We start from the raw sequence: 13,625 nt of genomic DNA on the forward strand, positions 1-13,625 counted from the left end.
TCTGATAAAATGAGTGGATGATGGGTTTTAAGCAGTGAAGTAACTCCATGTGATTATGTTTTTAAAAGGTCCCTTTGCCAGTTCTGTGGAGAATGTTTTTTACAGTGGGAAGAATAAATACAAGGAGATTTGTTAAGTCCCTTTCCTCATGCTACATGTAAGAAATGACAATGGCATGAATGTGACACCCCCCCCAAAAAAAAGTCAAACTCATTGCTATGGAGTTGACTCAGCCAAGTAGCGACCCTATACGACAGAGCAGAACTGCCCCCAATAGAGTTTCCAAGGAGTGTTGGTGGATTCAAATTGCCAACCTTTTGGTTAGCAGCCATAGCTCTTAACCACTGCTCCACCAGGGTGCTGGACATGAGTCTAAAATTTATATAGGTGCCTTGCCAGAAGTAGCAAGGCTGAATAAAGTCCAGGGGCTAAAATCTATTTTTATACAAAAGTTTCTTAAGGGGTAGTAGTTAATGCTGGAATCTGTTTTGTGTGAACATTTGTTAAAATCATTATGAAAAGTTCCAGAAAGAAATGAGAGACAGCACACACAGAAACTTATCGTTTCCCATACGCAGGGGAGGGATGTCCCACCAAAGGTACTTTATCTTAGCCTACAAAGAGGCTATGCTATAGGAAAATTACGCTCTCACAAAGCAGCGTAGTGCAATTTCCTCTTGACTGACCTGACAACCCATTCCAAGTCACCAAAGCAAGAGTGGATGTTCCCAGGTTGTTCCCAAAGAAACATCACCCTAGTAACTAAATGGGTATAAAGTCAAGGAAGACTCCTTAAACCAATCATGTATTCCCATATGATATGTTTCTGGCCCTTGACAATAATGCAATTTTTCTTAATTTACTTCCCTCTGTAGTAGTATATTAGAGACTCCCTGATTGTGATTCAGTGGCTTCTGTTAGTCTCTTGTGTCTGGTGCACACTGGCACATCTCTCATTGCAACGATCACCTTTGTATTTGCTTAATAAATATCTCTTTTCATCAAATTTGATTCTGGGATCTTTTCCTCCAATGCCAGACAAGATGGTGGCTGTCAAGAGTAGTAAGAAGTAGTCAGAGTCTAGATACATTTTGAAGATAGAGAGAAGGGAAATTCCTCACAAACTGGATGTGAGATGTGACAGAGAAAATAAAATAAATGATGACTTCAAGGTCTTTTAGCCTGAAAGAGTGAAAGAATTGAGTTGCAATTAACAGAAATATGAAAGACTGTATATAGTAGGATTATTAGAGAAAAATGGGAGTTCAGTTTTATACATGCTAACTTTTAAATGCCTTGTATAAAACTTCCAAGTGGTAATGTCAAAGAATCAGTTGTATATACAAGATGTGAGGTTCATGGAGTGGTCTAGAATGCAGATACACATTTGTGAGTTGTAGGCATATAAACCAAAAAACCAAATCCGTTTTCATCAAGCAGTTAAGGGTTTGTCTGCTAGCCAAAGGGTCACCAGTTCAAACCCACCAGTCACTCCATGGGAGAAAGATGTGGCAGTCTGCTTCCAGAAAGATGATAACCTTGGAAACCCTATGGGGCAGCTCTAATGTGTTGATGATTGAAAGCATGAGAATGGGTGAGATTACCAGGGAGGGAGTACGTATAGAGAAAATGTTCAAGGACCAATCTGTGGGACATTCTCCTACAGAATGGGTGAGGAGAGGTGAAACCAACAAAAACTATTGAGAAGAATGAGCCAGTGAGGTAGAAAGGCAGTCAGGACAGCAGTGTCTTGGAAGTCAGAAAAAAAAAAAATAGTAAGTTTTAAGATAGTGTTTACTGACATTGAGAAGTTGTCTTATTTCCTTCGGGCTATTTTTTTTTTTTTTTTTTTTTACTGTTACAGGAATACCACAATTGCTTTCTTTAAGAAGCAGAAGTATACTTTCTCACAGTGTAGGAGTCTGGAAGTCCAAATTCAGGGCACAGCTCTAGGGGAATTCTTTCTTTCTGTTGGCCCTGGGGGAAGATCCTTGCCTCAGTTTCCATAGCCTCAGAGTTCCTGGGGTCCTTGTTGATCCTCACATGTGCTTCTGTCTTCCTCAGTTTGTCCTCCCTTGTCACAGGGCCTAATCTGTTCTTTTTGTATCTCAAGAGTTATTACATTTAAAACAGACCCTACACTGATTATGGCCTCATTAACAGAACACAGAAAACTGGTTCCCCAATGGGAATAAATTCCCAGGTATAGGGGTTTGGATTTCAACACAAATTTTAGGGGGGCACAATTGAATCCTTAACAGAAGTCAAGGAAGAGACGGTCTTGAAAAAGTGAGAAGTCATTGGTAATCTTGACAAGAAGTTTCCATGAACTGGTGGTGTCAAAAACCAGAATGTAGTGGATTTCAAAACTGGAGCTAGGAAATCTGGAAAATTCTCTAGGAGATGTTATAAAGCCATCTGAGAAACAGGGTAGTAGCTAGAGGGATATGTTGGGTCAAGAGAAACCTTGTTAAGTTAGGAGACAGCACATGTGAATATTCGTGGAAATAACACAATAGTCAGGAGACTATCCAGAGGTTTCCCGTGCTCATCTGACTTTGGCACCGTTCTAGGTCTTGGGGATTCAGAAAAAGAAATCTATCTTCATGGACAGAAATTGTATCATGGACAGAAGCCAACTTGTAGGTTAAAAAAATGGAAATTTGCATTATATTTGACTGTCCTTATTTAATAAGTAGAAACACCATGTTCAAGAGTAGGAAAGCACATTATAAGGGATGAATAAACACTCAGGTAGAGGAGGTAATCAGTTAGAGAACGTGCTTGACAGTGTCAAGGAGTCACAGTGAGCTGGACCCTGAGAAAGGCACAAGGAAAATGAGATACTGAGATGCACAGCGGCCATCAGAGGCACACCCCATCTCCAAGACCATCCCCACTCTTACCCTGGTTTTCTTCACTCAAATTTCTATCTGAAGGCTTTATATCACTTGTTCCAAAAAACTGTCCCCTCCCCCCGTCCCCCGTTAGAGGGGGAACAAAGAGTGTATAGGTGTTACTACTGAGGATTAGGGAAATAAAGTCGACAATTGACCTAGATTTGATGTCACAGAGATTATTTTCAATGTGCAGCTGGGTTTACAGTGAGGATAGCAAGATTTTTTTCTTAATCAGAAAACTTTTCCCCTTGGCCAGTACGGGGATTGAACCCGCGACCTTGGCGTTATTAGCACCACGCTCTAACCAACTGAGCTAACCGGCCACCTCAGGAAGAAAATTTTTTTATGTTCACACACTAGGAAGATTTTTCACACCTTCTTCACTCATCCAAACGATACTTGCTTTTACATAATCTTAACTATGAATAAATGACACTCCTTTTTCAAGCTTCTCTGTAGGTTTTTTATTTCCTTTTTCCTCACTCCCGCAGAAACAGGCACAAAATCTCTACCTCCAGCAGAGATGAATTCGCTTCTCCTGTGGAAAATAAGAAGTTCTGGAGCCGTCGATTTCATCCCAACAGAAACATTACTAGAGAGGGCTCCTTCAGCCTACCCCAGGAAGCAAACCTTTGAGAACGATTCAGACACCTCAGGAGAAGGACCTGGTTGATTTGGTCCCTGCTGACGCCCTGAGGATTCCCCTCCTGACAGGAAGGAACATCCCGGTGGATCTTCCTTGCCTGTTCCGAAATCCTGGGCAGATGACCCTTCTCTGTGTTCGAGAAAATGCCCTGCAGCGTGGATCTCTGTGGGTCCATTTTGCGATTTTATTGTCATTCACCGCTCATGTCCCTCTTTCCTTTCCCTGAGGACGAGGACTGTGTTGTCTCGCTCTTCACTCCTCTAGGGTCCCAGGTGCCTGCACAGCATGGTTGGTTGGTCAATAATTTCAGTTCGAGAATTGGAAAAAGCGTACAGAATATCATCTTGGCTGATAATCAGGTTTTGGAAAAATAAACAAAGGCTCTAGACTTTGCTAACTGGCCAATATATTCTTTTAAATATTACCTGCAATATTCAAACAGTGGAGGTCTTGACGCTGAGATTATTTCGGAGGTTTCAAGCTGCTCTTTTCTAGCCACCCCCATAAAACGTGGAGGCTGGACTGGAGAAGCGCAGACACCACCATCTTCTCCCTACTGATCTGGGGGCACCTGCCATCATACACTAGATACTGAGTGTGTGGGTCCGCTATACTAAGCGATGCTTAAGGCAAAACCTGGAAAAAGGCGACTCCCTTTACCTAAGCAAAAAAGGGAATGTTAAGGGAAGATAGTGAAAACGGCAGGAAGAAGAAGTAAAGAAAAACGTATCATTGTTTTCCTCCAGTAAATCAAGTAAATGCAACAAGAAACTGTAGACTAATTTAAAAGAACTAGGCATGTGTGAAGCCGAATATAAAGATGTGTGATGTCCCAGGGATGAACAATATAGAGTCCAGTCTTGCAAATCACCCCTCCCCTGTATCTGGCCTGGAGCTTGACATTCCAGGGTCATATCCCTGCAGCTAGCTGCCCGGCCCCTAGTGCGGACTCACGGGCTTCCAGAGTTCGGTCCTGAGGGTCTGGGGCTCTGCTTCCCAAAGGGTAATTTCTTTCCCTACAGGGGCATACACAAGAGTAATTTCCATGGGCCAATACTGAGGAGTTTCTTAAAATTAAATGCCCCTTCCTGTCGCCAGCCCGCCTGTGTTTGTAAAGGAATGGGGTCTATAAGGGAAGACTTTGATTGTTGTGAATAGTGGAGTTTGATAGGCAAAAAGTATGAGTGAAAGAAGTGTACTGTCACCGTGAGTATTTCCTGGAGGAAAAGATGACTTTGAGATTATCCAGCCTGGGGCATCTAGAAAAACTCTATTCTGTAGAGGGAACTTGAGACTGAAGGCCAGTTTCATCGTAATTGCGGTGATTGGGTTTGCCCAATATAGGAAAGGCCTTGCTTGCTATGAAACACGATGGGAAAACATCGTTTTCTGAGCTTAGAAATGTATTAATTTTGTACCGGAGATCCTTCCTCCTTACCGAACATATAAAAAGCAACCACCCATTGCCATTAACCGAACATAGAACATAGAAGAGCGTATATATTGCGACCAACGCAAGAACTCTCCTGCCCTCTCTGTTGGCCTGGGCTTGAAAGCAGTACATCATGTCCCTAGAGACGCTGACACTCAGGTCTTCGCCCACCCATAGCCGGTGCCAGCGCCTCCCCTACCCGCTTCCTCTCTGTTTCCGTGGTTTCCAAGAGGGTGGAGGCGGGTCTCAAGAGAAGGCCCCGGCCCCAAAGATCCCCGTCTGCGTGGAGCCGGTGGACATGGCTCCCTTCAGATTCAGAGCATGGAATGTACAGGCTTTCTGTCAAGTGAGGACCTCAAAAGCTTATCCGCTTTGAAATCGACCCCTTGGGACTTCCGGTGTCAAAACAAATGTCATCAGGAGTCTCCATCAAGTTTTTTCATCATTCCAAAGGTCTTGTTCATTTGGTTTAATCAACATGATGTCATTAATATGTTGAGAATTCTTAAAAGGGAAAGACTTTAGGGGAATTATTTATATAACTAACGTAAGGCTAAATAAAGCAAATTTTAAAGTACTGTTAAACATAATGATTACCATTAATTTCAAAGAGCTTTCGACAGAACATCTAATAATCTTGGAATATTAAATAGTTAGGACATACCAAGAATATATCAAGATTATTAAGTTTTTTCTAACTTCTGAATAGTAATGAAAAATTTCATGGGTAAACAATGTGAATTTCCCAGTTAAAACGCTTTCATGACACGTTGGAAAGAAAGTGTCCACAAACATTTTGGGGATCTTAGGATTCTTACTCTGTCCTACAGGGTCGCTGTGAGTCAGAATCAACTCCATGGCATGGGTTTGGTTTTTTGTTTTTGGTTAGGATTCTTGGAAGGGGATTCTTCCACTGAAAGTATTTGCTGCCCTCTAGTGGCAGTTGGTGTAATGTTGAAAAATGAAAGAAAAGTTCTTTGGGGAATATTAGCTTAAGTATGAGACAACGCATCCAGAAAGTCTGGTTGGGTCAAACTTTTGTCTTTTTTGGCTTTTGTACAGCAGGATAAGTCTTATAAGCACATTTACGATTCCTGGGTCATAGTTAGAGAGGCCTGGTGGCTTTGGGTTGTGCAAGTGTGTGTGTCTATGTTTTGGGGGGGGGTGGAGTATTTGAGAAATCAATGCAACCACATGGATTTTGCAGCATGTTTGAAAAGTTTTACCTTTTTTGGAACATGTGTTGCCCACAAATTATGTATCAAACCGTATCAAAATTCATTATTTTAAGGCAGGAGACAAATGGGATATATAAATATTTATGGAAGTAACATGAAAGTCAAGAGAAAATTAAGAGGTTTCATACATTCACTCTGGGTTTGGCATCATTCTAGGTCCTGGAGATCCAGAAAAGGAAAAAACAACAACAAAAAAATCTCTCTTCATGGACAGAAATTAGAGTAGAAGTCATTTGATACCTTAAAAAAAAAAGAAAGAAGGAAGGAAAATATGCATTGTGTCTGACTGTGATTACTATAAATCTATAGGGATTAGTTTCAGCGGTAAGAAAGAGCAGTGCAAGGGCTGAGGTGACAATCAGGTGGCAGAGATAATCAGGTAGAGGAAGTACTTGACAGTCCCATGGAAACACAGTGTGTTGGACCCTGGAAAAGGGACGAGAACAAGGTGTCAGAAGGCAATGGCCTCCATGCACACCGCCCATCCCCAAGGCCATCCCCGCTCCTAGTCTCCTTTTCTTCACTAAAATGTCTATTTGTTCCAAAAATCTCTTTGTTCCTTCTCTTCACCATGCCCATTTTTGAGGGGGAACAAAGAGGGTAGGTGTCACTACTGAGGATTATTAAAGACATACAGTTGACATTTGAACTAGATTTTATATCAGAGTGCCTATTTTCTCAGTTTAGCTGGGTGTGAATTGAGTGCAAAGGTATTTGTGTGTTTATTTTTAATCAACAGAAATCTTGTTTTCCTGGCTCAAACATAGACCAAAGCTGGGAACTTGGCATTATTAACACCACACTCTAAACAAACAGTCTAACCAGACAACTATTAAAAAAAAAAAAAAAAGTACTCTTTTACATTCAGATAGATCTGTCTTTGTTGTCTTCCTCTTCACTCATCCAAAGGAGACTGTCATATACATAATCTTAACTATGACTAAATGACACTATTTTTTCAAGCTTCTCTTTGTGCTTTCTATTTCCCCTTTCTGCACTCCTGCAAAAAGAAAAAGAAAAGAAACACAAAAACTACCTCCACCAGAAATCAGAGGCGCTCCTCCATTGCAAAATAAGACATTCTGGAGCTTGTCTATTTCTTCCCTAGAGAAACATTGACTAGAGAGTGCTCCTTCATCCTTCCCCAGGAAGCCTTTGAGAAGGGTACTGCAATCCCTGGAAAGGATCAGGTGGATTAGGACGTGAGGATTCCCTTCCAGACAGGAAAGAGGGTCCCGATTGTATCCGCCCTGTGCGTTCCTATATCCTGGAGAAACGGCGTCTTCTTTGTGCTCCGTGAAAGGCTAAAGTTGATTAATTTCCAATTTAGGGCAAAATGTAATAGGCAGAGTACCTCTGTGAAAGCACCTAAAGAGACTTTTTATCTCCTGAGCCTTGTATGGTCCATGGATATTTAGATTCTCAGGGCACTAGTAGGGGATAACATTGGTTCACTATATTAATGACATATGATTCATTGCCATATGAATAGAGAATGATCCAGCTCCAAAATCCCATTCAATGTATGGTTTCTTGACCACTCCTGGCACAAGCTCTGTTCACGTGGATTAGATATTTTTGTGCAGAAAGTTTATTAGGGAATGATATGGGAACACCACCTGTAAAGGAGTGACGGAAGCAGAGTTAAAGGCGGAAAGTTGACAGGCAGCAAGAGAGGCCTGAGCTGATCCCATGAGGAGCCTTGGAAAAGGGAGGGCCCTTCAGAGTTAAGGCAAGAGAGTCAGACCTTTATAGGTATGTATTGAGCGTCCATTACTGTGGGCTGTTCAGAGAGGGAACATGGCCTTGACTGAGGCAGTTCCTTTCAGCTGAGGGCAATTCCTAGAGAGGACCTCAACTTTGTGCCATGAGGGAGCAACACTTGTGGCAGCTGGGGAAATGAATGCCTTGGTCCTGAAAGGAGGGAACCTGTGTGTCACAACCCAGCACACAACACAGAGAACCAGGTTGGAGGCAGGCTTAGCAGGCAGTTGCTAAGTAGCAGTAGGAAGGTTGTTAGCTTACTGCGGTAATTCAGGCAAGAGATGTAGATAGTTTGGGTCAGATTGGTAGCAGTTCAGGAGGTGAAAATTTTGTTGCATGTCGCAGGAGCACCAACAGGACATCCTGAAAGGAAGAAATGTTGTGATGCCTAGGTAAGAAGTGCATTTCATTTTCCAGCTTTTGATTTTAGAGGACACTTGAGTCATGAAACAATATTATATCCAATTTATGATTAATAGGCACATGAACCTTCATACTAAAAAGTAATGGAAACGAAATTAGAAATTCTACCATTGATCCAATTCTTGAAAAGCTCCCATAGGTAATAAAAATGGAAAAACATAATAGCTAAAATCATAATCATGCTATGACTATTTCTTTTATATAGAATTTTAAAATATGGAAGTTATTACTAGCTTAAAATAATAATTTCAGATGCATGTGGGATTAGATTAATTGATTACTTTGCCAAAGGCTTGCTCTCATTTAAAATGGTAAAGATTAATTTATATGTTTTTAAATGGCTTCTTTTCCCACAAGGAAGAATTAGTAATCTTTTGTCAGGGCCAGTGGTGTCAAGGAAATCCATGTGGCTGTGGATGAAATCAATTTTGAAGACAGTGTCTAAAGCAGAATCGGTCCTAACAGGCTGTAGAACTCTGTGTCCCTAATGAACTATTTTTAAAATATTTTAAAGAATAAAACAAAGAAAAATATTGACAAAATTATGCTGGTACTATTTTTTATGCCCTAAAATATTTATTTTAGAAAATGAAATCAACTTCTCTGAATGAAAAGTAGGAATGGATTTTTTCCCCAGAGTTATTTAGCTAGTGAAAGTGAAGCAAAGAATCTTCCAATTCATCCCCAAGTGGTGGTTTCCAGTTCATAGCGACCCTTTTCAGAAAAACACCCAGGCAAATCAAGACAAAAAGGAAAGCCTTTTCAACAATTAGTGCAGGGACAATTGGATATCCACACACAAAAAGAAGAATTTAGAGCCTTCCCTCAAACCATACACAAACGTTAACTTAGAATCCATCATAAGCCGAAATGTAAGACCTCAAATTATGAAAGTTTTAGGTGTAAACACTGAAGAAAATCTTTGTGACTTTGGGTTAGGCAGAGTTCTTAGATATAACACCAAAAGCACTATCCATAAAGAAGAAAATTGACTAACAGGACTAAATCAAAATTTTGCACTTCGAAAGACACCATTAGAAAAATGAAAAGACAAACCATAGGCTGGGAGGAAATATCCGTGAATGAAATACCTCATGAAGGACTTGTATCCAGAATATGTAAAGAAATTTTATAAATCAATACTACTAAGATAAAGAACTAAATTTAAACACACAGAAGATTTGAATAGACATTTGTCCATAGAGAACATACAAATGGCTAACGAGCACATGAAAAGATGTTCAACATCATAGTTGTAAACCTAGAAAAAAAAAAGAAAAAAGCCCAAACTCTTTGCTGTCGAGTTCTAACACATAACCACCATATAGGAAAGTAGAAGTGCCCCATAGGGTTCCCAAAGAACAGCTGGTCAATTTGAACTGCAGACCTTTACTTAGCTGCTGTAGTACTTAAACACTATACAACCAGTGCTACTCACAGTCATCATGGATGTATAAATTAAACCACATTGACATACCCCTTCACAATTACTCTGTGCCTATACCAGAAAACATAGATAATAACCTGTGTTACTGATGATGTGGACAAATTTGAACTCTCATACAGTGCTGGTGGAAATGCAAAATGACACAGCCACTTTAGAAAACAGTTTGACTGGTTTTAAAAAGATTAATAATAATTTTAACATATTGTTGTTACCAGTTGAATTGAATCCTCCAGAAATATCTGTTGAAAATTTTAACCCCTGTATCTGTGTACGAAATCCCATTTGGCAATAGGATTTGTTTGTTCTGTCAGTGAGGCCATATCGGTGTAGAATGTGTCCTAAACCTACTAACGCTTGAGATGAAAACAGCAGATTAGACTCAGAGACAACGGAGCACACACTGGGTGGAAGACAGATGATACCAGAAGACAACGGACACAGGTGAATCTACGTAGAAGCACATAAAGCAGCACAGGAAGTAGGATTGCAGGCTGCTAAAAGGTTAAGTTGGCTCCACTGGGGATTGAACCCAGGATCTTCTGCGTGTAAAGCAGATGTGCTAACCACTACACCATGGAACCACTACAAGTATAGTCCCATGGACATCCAGAACAACTAATAAAACTGTATTGGAAGAAGTACAGCCAAAATGCTCACTAGAAGTGAGGATGGCAAGACTTCCTCTCACATATGACATGATATCAGAAGGGATAAGCCCTTTGAAAAGGACATTCTGCTTGGTAAATGAGAGGGTCAGTGAAAAACAGAAAGACCTTCAATGAAATGGACTGACACAGCACTGCTACAATGGCCTCAAGCATAACAATGGTTGTGGGGATGGCACAAGTCCTGGCAGTGTTTTGTTTTCTTGTGGGGTCTGCTGTGAGTCAGAACCAGCTCCATGGCACCGAAAAACAACAAATCAAAAAGTTCAACTAGATGAGGAAGGACCTCCCCTCAGAAACACACATTGAAGTTGGCCTTCTAGCCTCCTGAACAGTGAAAAAGAAAGAAAAAAAAAAAATCCTGTTCTTTAATCCACCCAAAGGACTGGTCCCTCCTGATAACAAGTGGAAAGCATCTAAGAGGAGGTCTCACCATCCTCGCTTCTAATGAGAATCCTGGCTGTACTTCTTCCAAGACATTTTGTTAGTTCTTCTGGCAGTCCGTGGGACTGTACTTGTTGTGGTTGCATGGTGTAGTGGTTAGCATATCTGCTTTACATGCAGAAGATCCTGGGTTTGATCCCCAGTGGAGCCAGTGGTATTTCAGTCACAGCAGCACGAAGAAACTAAGACATCGTTATGTCAGGGAATACATCTGTTTTGCTACCTTTGTATTGGCAGAGATTGGCACACAGTAGTACATCAATACCTGTTGCCATCAAGCTAATTCACTGTTCCATAGGGTTTCTGTGGGGCTGCTGCTAACACTTTAGTTAGCAGCTGAGCTCTTAAAGTCAATGCCACCAGGGCCCTTCTATATCAATGTATGTGCTACATGTTGGGGGAAATCCTTCAGGTGTCTTGGGAAGGTGAGGCAGGCACTCAATTTTAGTGTGATGTGAGGTCCACAGAGCTATGGCTAGTCTAAAGATTAAATCTTTCCCTCGGGAGCAGTTCTCGTGGGGTCAAGCATTGTCCAATCTTCTCTCAGAATCAGTTCCTCACTGATTTGAAAGTCCATTGAACTAAACTTGTCTTTGTTCTGGGATAGTGACAACTAGACCAATGACCAACATCATGCTAAATGGAGAAAAGATTGAAGTTGTCAAGGATTTCATTTTACTTGGATGCACAATCAATAGCACTGGAAGCAGCAGTCAAGAATTCAAAAGATGCACTGCATTGGGTAAATCTGCTGCAAAGGACCTCTTCAAAGTGTTGAAGAGGAAGAATGTCACCTTGAAGACTAAGGTGTGCTGACCCAAGACATGGTATTTTCAATCGCATCATATGCATGTGAAAGCTGGACCATGAATAAGGAAGACTGAAGAAGAATTGACGCCTTTGAATTGTGGTGTTGGTGAAGAATATTGAATATACCATGGACTGTCGAAAGAACGAACAAATCTGTCTTAGAAGAAGTACAGCCAGAATACTCCTTAGAGGCAAGGATGGCGAAACTGCATCTTACATACTTTGGACATATTGTGAGGAAGGATCAGTCCCTGGAGAAGGACACCATGCTTGGCAGAGTAGAGTACAGGGTCAGCGGAAAAGAGGAAGACCCTCAATGAGGTGGGTTGACGCAGTGGCTGCAATGAAGAACTAAAGCATAACAACGATTGTAAGGATGGCTCAGGACCAGGCAGTGTTTCGTTCTGTTGTGCATAGGGTCGCTATGAGTCAGAACCAACTCAACACCACATAACAACAACAACAACAGTGACATTACCCCAAAAGTATGAAGGATAAGTAGTTAAGCTGTTGGATTGAAAACCTAGCACCATCTCGATGTAGTTATGTTTGTATATGGCTATTTATCTTGTCTGGAAATGCAGAAATAAATCCTTCATACTGAATTGTTGTGAAACACAAACCTTTCAGAAGGATGGTGGGCCATCCCAAGTTTTGTATTGAGTTCCTGTGCTAATCAGGCCTCCTTATCCTCATTCACCTCTGAAATGAGCTCAATCTCTTCAAACTGTATTTCCAGCACCCTTAAAACTTTGACACTTTTATCGTGTACTTTTAGGTCAAAAAATCTGTGAGCTCCCAATGTACAGGGTGCTAATTCAGCCTAGCCTCCCCACATAGTAGAGCCTTCATGTTCAGAAATGCTGGCTGTGGTATGATGAAGTTGTTACACTTGATAGCTACTGATGGGAAAGCTGACCCCAAACAGTGTGAAGGTTAAAAAAAGTTCAAACTCTCTTTCTGATAATAGAAACTAACCTGCAAGTGAGGGATGTCCTGGGCTGAAATCATCACAAAGTTATAATAAAGCAAGAAGAAAGAGTATTCCGCAAATGTTCAAAGGGGCAAAAATGGAAAATAGACAAGCATACTGCCAGAGCCATGTGTGCCAGAGTTCAAGGAATGTTACATAATTAAGCATATATTAACATTACAAATGGGTAATATCATTAAAATTTCACCTTTTGAAACTGGCTAAAAACTGCTAAATATACATGATTCTACATTTTCAATTGTCTTTCTTCATAAGCATTGGTTCAGATTTGAGTAATGGCAGTCAGGAAGGTCTTCACTGGGTGAACAAATCTTACTATTTACTAAATGCTAAAAGACAAAGAAAAGAGTGGAAAATACGTGGATCTTTTGTGCTCTGTTTAAGATTGTTTATATGAAATTTTCCTTAAACGATGCTTTCTAGGTTTTCCTAGCTATGGTTGTTATACCTCAGGACCCAGTTGATGTATCCTTGTGAGTCCAGCTCCAGGTAGGTCACTTTATACTCACGGACAGGGAATAATGGCCCCAATTTGAACTCCTAGGTCACTAGGACCATGTCCCTTCACCTCTTCCGCCAACACACTTATTGGAGGTCAATACCCTTGGTATAGTAGAAGGAACCCGAGGTATGACATCCAGTTACATCTGTTTCCATATAATATTTATTACATTGTTACAGAAAGGGGAAAATCAGTGATCTTTCTAGATCTCATTTTCATCATTTGCTAGTTGAAAAATTAAGCCAGAATACTCCTCAGAAGGGAAGATGTTGAGACTTTGTCTTATATGTTTGGACATGTTATCAGGCGGGACCAGGCCCTGGAGAAGGTCACATGCTAGGTAGAGAGTCAGAGAAAAGA

At 40.9% G+C, this 13,625-nt stretch overlaps 3 non-coding genes across 3 annotated transcripts; 1 reads left to right on the top strand and 2 right to left on the bottom strand.

Moving 5' to 3' along the window:
• Positions 1 to 3,149: 3,149 nt before the first annotated feature.
• TRNAI-AAU (transfer RNA isoleucine (anticodon AAU)) lies at positions 3,150 to 3,223 on the bottom strand. Its single transcript has one exon. It is a non-coding gene; the product is annotated as a tRNA-Ile (tRNA).
• Positions 3,224 to 10,358: 7,135 nt separating this feature from the next.
• Positions 10,359 to 10,431, bottom strand: TRNAV-UAC (transfer RNA valine (anticodon UAC)). The gene has a single exon. It is a non-coding gene; the product is annotated as a tRNA-Val (tRNA).
• Positions 10,432 to 11,037: 606 nt separating this feature from the next.
• Positions 11,038 to 11,110, top strand: TRNAV-UAC (transfer RNA valine (anticodon UAC)). The gene has a single exon. It is a non-coding gene; the product is annotated as a tRNA-Val (tRNA).
• Positions 11,111 to 13,625: the final 2,515 nt, after the last annotated feature.

Source organism: Loxodonta africana, chromosome 1 (assembly GCF_030014295.1).
Source record: "Loxodonta africana isolate mLoxAfr1 chromosome 1, mLoxAfr1.hap2, whole genome shotgun sequence".
NCBI lineage: Eukaryota > Metazoa > Chordata > Mammalia > Proboscidea > Elephantidae > Loxodonta > Loxodonta africana.